Source organism: Hemitrygon akajei, unplaced genomic scaffold, assembly GCF_048418815.1.
Source record: "Hemitrygon akajei unplaced genomic scaffold, sHemAka1.3 Scf000146, whole genome shotgun sequence".
NCBI classification, from domain to species: Eukaryota; Metazoa; Chordata; class Chondrichthyes; order Myliobatiformes; family Dasyatidae; genus Hemitrygon; species Hemitrygon akajei.
The window spans coordinates 1,196,369-1,201,709 of NW_027332032.1; positions in this window are offsets into that span (position 1 = coordinate 1,196,369).

Genomic DNA, 5,341 nt, shown 5'->3' on the forward strand with positions numbered 1-5,341 from the left:
ATCCCAGGAATTACCATTCACAGTCCCCCAGTTTCCTTTGTAGTGAATCTCCAATCTCCCATCACATCGACTGCCGCCATTCACCAACCTCAACTTCACGCTTTCTGGAAAATATCAGAAAATAACCACCTGCGGTAAACAGTGGTTTAAGCTGGGGGCAATTGACGCTCGGCGCATCGCGTTCGCTACTAAACGACGCCTGAATGTTACAAACACTGCATGCAAAACGTGTGATCAAGCGGGAGGTCAGGATAGAGAAACCCCTTTTGAGCTGCTTAACGTGACAGAAAGACAAGAAACTCGTTGACGACTGAGAGCTAGAGGCAGTCTGTCGTCCCAGGAGAAGAATCGGGTCGCTCCCCAAAAGACAAGGTCATATGCATTCTTCGGAGAGCGGCAGATCTGCTATTCTGTCATTGTCAGACTGCACACAGTCCACATTTATTGGGTAATATAAACCAAAATTTGTTGGAAAGTGTCGAACTGAGACTTCGCGTATCGTCAGCATCAGAGGTAAGAGGATGAATTTAAGAACGAAAGCTTATTTAAACTTGGGGAAAAATAAAGTCAGGGGAAATACTTTTTCTGCTATCTGCCCTGCCTGGAGGTGACTGATTATCATCCCAAGTAAAAATAAAATCCTATTTCCTTGCCGGAAATATACTGGCATGGGCAGAGAAATGACTGAAATGCAGTTGGCAGCGTCTTGGAACAAAGGGTGTCTTTTATTTTGGCTGCCTGTGACCAGTGGTGATAATCGTGTGTCAGTATTGGGGCCGCTACTTTTCACATTGTTTCGCAATGAATTAGAAAATAGAAGTTATGACTTTGCAGCAAAGTCTCACGATGATACGAAGATAGTATGAGGAGCAGTTAGTGCCGAGAAAGCAATGCGATTGCAGCAGAACGTAGACAAATTTGAAAATCGGGCAAAAAAGGAAGCGGATGAGACGTCATGTTGGGAATTGTATGAAAATGCATTTTGTTAAAATGAACAATGGTGCAAATTATTACCTAAATGGTGAGAAAACTCAGAACTCAGCGTTTTTACAAGACTAGTGCAAGATACCCAGAAGGTTAATTTACAGATTCAGTCTGCTGTATAGAATGCAAATAGGCCGTTACTTCAAGGGTATTAGAACAAAAATCAATGAGATAATACTGAGATTTTCCAAGACACTAGTGAGGTCGCACATGGGGTATTGTCAACTGTTTGGGCCGCATGTCTCAGAAAATATATATCGTCATTAGGGAGAGTTCAGATAAGGCTCACGAAGTTGATTCCCAACTCATGATGGGCGTTTGTGAGGAGCGTTTGGTAGGTTTCCGTCTGTACTGACTGGAATTGAAAGGAATGCGGAGCGGCAGAATCTCTTTGACTCGTACCGAATGTTGAATGGACGAAGTTGGACGAGCAGAGGATGGTTATTATAGTGGTGTATCCAGAACTAGAGCGCACAGCCTCAAAATTGAGGGACATTGTTTTAAAAGAAAGGTAAGAGGGCATCTATTTAGCCAGACGGTAGTAAATCTCTGCCATACTCTGCCACAGACTTCGGCAGAGGCCGTTCTTGGTTATATTTAAAGAGGAATATGATAGTTTTCTGATGAGACAGGGCATCAAAGGTTATGGCGAGGCAGGTGTATGGGGTCGAGTGTGATGCAGAATCAGATGTGATGGAATGGCAGAGCTGACTCGATGGGTTTCATGAACTAATTGTGCTCTAGTGCAATGGTGCAGTCACCTATCAGCTGGAGTTTCCATAGCAATTAGTTATAATTGCCCAGCCCTCCGCGCAGTGAAAAGTTAGCAAAGTTACCTGACGGTTCTGGCTGACAATCCCCGAAGCGGCCTGAAATGAGAGATGCAGAATTAGATGTGTTTGTGAAGTAGTGGGATTAGACTGTGTGGTCATAGGATGTTGGGCGGGGAATTCAACAGAAGAAAAATAAAGACAGAAACTCAAGACAGATTAAGCTGTATCTGCGGACCAGATTTATCTGGATTTCTTTTCTTATCAACACTGCGTAATCATAACGTTATTTCTGTGCTTTTCTTTCCATTCCACCCAATATTCAGCAAGATTGCTATAAACCTGCACATGTGAACAGATTATTAATAATAATAATATATATCTCTACATTACCCAATAACTTCCATATTCTTAATATACTCACTAGTCCAGATATGCATCATCGTCAGTGCCACGACAGTGTGCAGCATTATAGCGGTGGTCATTTAGAAAGGTTTCTGCAGAATATTAAAGGAGCCGGAACTGCAGACAGCTGAGAATCTCTCCAAAACCTTCTCACGCTTCACTTGATCTGAACGGTGTACTCAGTATTTCTCTCTGTACTGTCAAATTTCACATACTGAGTTGTGAACTGCAATTTGCTGAAACGCACCAATGAGATAAATCTTGCCCTTTAATGGACATGATGGGGCCATCTTCTTTCATTGGCTGTGAGAAACCAATGAGCTGTGAGAAACTGAAAAGGCCATGAATCACCGACCCGATGTGTGCATCGAAACATATTCTGTCCTGTAACTTTGTTTCAGATCTGGTGAGCTTTCTCTGAGACCAGATTACTGAACTCCTATTTTCCCAACACCATGTTGATGGGCACATTGACAATTTGCTCAGCATTGCTGTCCCGACTCACACTATCATTCGTTGCATGACAGTATCACACCTTGGTGAATGCTTCTTTAATTCATGTTCCTTGCTGATCAGCTTCCGGTGCGGAGATGGGGGTGGGGGTTGCAATACAAAAATACTTCATTCTGTCGTCAATTTGTCCATTTATGTCTCTCGAATTCAGGCGGAATATTTTATGTTATCTCCATGCAAAGTCCCAAAGAAATAATAAAGGAGTGTTGTATACCATTTTCTGATGATAAGTGGAATTATCTGAAACAGATGTCTCCAAAACGAAGATTCTTTCGCAGTAATTCATAAATCTCTAGGAATATTAGAACGGATTCCAGAACTTAGTATGTTTTCTTTTCGCGTCTTAAAATGATTGTGAGTCTATAACACTGAGTTCTCAGTTTCCCTCTTTTTTTTTGCTCGATGCTTTATTTCCAGGCAGTTTACTCCATGGAGATGCTCTCTCTCAATCAGTCTCTCACCCGAATCAAGTTTCTCATATGCCCCAGTTCACTGACTTAGTACTTCGCCATCGTTTAGCGTGAGCGGCAAGCTGATGCACAGAAGAATTTTGAAACAGGCTGACGACAGGCATTTTTTTCAGTGAGAGAATTCAGAAAGCGAGGAAACAAAGAGGCACCAATGCGATTGAAAATGATGAATGCAGCAGGTATAATTGACATTATATAATTATAATGTAAGTAAGACTTGCTGGTAATCAAAACAAAAGGGAAGGTCCGCGGTATAGTGGCAGCTATTTTGATGAAGTTCCGATAGATATGCGGCTAGTAGGTTAAACTGCGGCCGTTGATCAATACCAGGCGTCACTAATGACATCAAGGTTTCAACTGTTTTCATTCCAGCTACATCGTGCTGCCTCTGAAGAGCTGCAACTGGACATATTTCATCAGGCATCACCTTCAGGGACACCAGGAAACCAGATATCTGTTATCAGATACCAGACTTCATTGTAATGGGCAAGGTGCAACAACCAAACAGCAAAATAAGTTGGGTTTTTTTTCTATTTATTTGTTCATTTAGTTGAATTTTATTTTGTTGGATGAACAGTAATTACACTCTGTATAGTGATATGATTCTTCTGTCGGGTTTGGGAGAAGACGGAGCATTCAAGCGTCCCTGAAGATTATGTCTGAAGATGTATCTTCAGATGCAGCTCTTCGGAGGCTTGATGCGGTGGATGGAATGAAAGCTGGAGCCATTGACCAGCTGGAAGCAGAGACAATTGTAGTTAGTCAGTTCAGGTATGTAACAGGCCAGTATAGATTTGTGTCTGCCGGGGCATGTGTGCGGCTTGCATGCATTGTTGGGGTGTCCTGGGGATATGCAGATCAAACAAATATACCATTTATATGTTGTTGAGTTACAGGTCACCTCAGGAATACTAGCAGGGAATTGTGCAGGGAAAATGGGCTGCAGCTAAACAGGAAGGGTTCTAAGTTTCACTGATTGTATTTGTAAGTACAGTCGGCCTGACAAATAAATCTGAAATGAAAGGCAGGCAGGGAGCACTTAATGAATATAGTGAGCATTATAGATTGACGTAAGTTTATCTCTAATCAACGAGTATCATAGGTTAGGCTGATGATTCAGAACCGAGATAAATGCTTTCAAATATAGCGTTCACTCCATAATACAGCCATGATGATATTGGGACTAAACTGCCAACTCAACGTCCCATAATGTTTATATGTTAGAAGTGATAGGATGGGAAATAAAAATATTAGAGAAGTTTTACGGGTAATTAGAGAAAATGTTACTGCTCTACTCAGAGAAGACATTCATCCCCTGAGGCAAAGTGAGTAAATCTGAAATGAGTTACACTGGTGTGATTATTTTATTAATTCCCAATATCCAGTAGAAGCATGGGAGCAGATCTGCAGACAGATTATGACTGATTTAAATGAGTCAAATGTGTTGTCGTGATTAATTTTACTTTACCAATATTGGTGAGTACCGCATTGCTGCAAAACCAAACAGCAAACAAATCAAGAAACAAACTTTTTTTGAGGCAGAGTTTTTCAGCTACATCCAGGAGTGTTTTATTTTTTTAAGCGTGTGACAGTACTGGAGTTTCCATTTGGGAAATGAATGTGTAAGGGTGACTAATATTTCTGTGGAAGAACACATCAAAATAGGCGGTCATAATTCATTATATTTTAATGCAGTAAGAAATAAGCGCCAGTTTGGTACCAACCAGAAGAACTGAATTGGCTCAAGGTAAATTACAGCAGTGGCTGAGGATTCTGGAAATGTAAATTGCGAGCAGGTGACATTGGAAAGTCAACATTTGACTTATGGGAAACCATTGAAGACGATATTACCAGCAGTCAGGTAAGGCACGTTCAGTGAGATTGAATGATACAGATGGTAAAGTAAAAGGCCTTAGGTGACAAAAGAAGTTGTGGTTTTAGTCACTAAGGGGGATAAAAAGAAAAACATAGCTCATGAAATCGGACAAGGTATTCGGAGATATAAAGAGAACTTAATCAAGTAAGAGAACCACCAAGAGTTTCGGAACGATCTTAACATCTTGCTCAAGAAGAATACTAACTACATATGTTGCAGATTCAGTACAAGAGACTGACTATGGAGAGGGTATTACTGCTGAAGGAGCATGGAGGTAATTTGTGCTAGGAGTCAGAGGATGTCGGCAAAGTACAAAATCAATT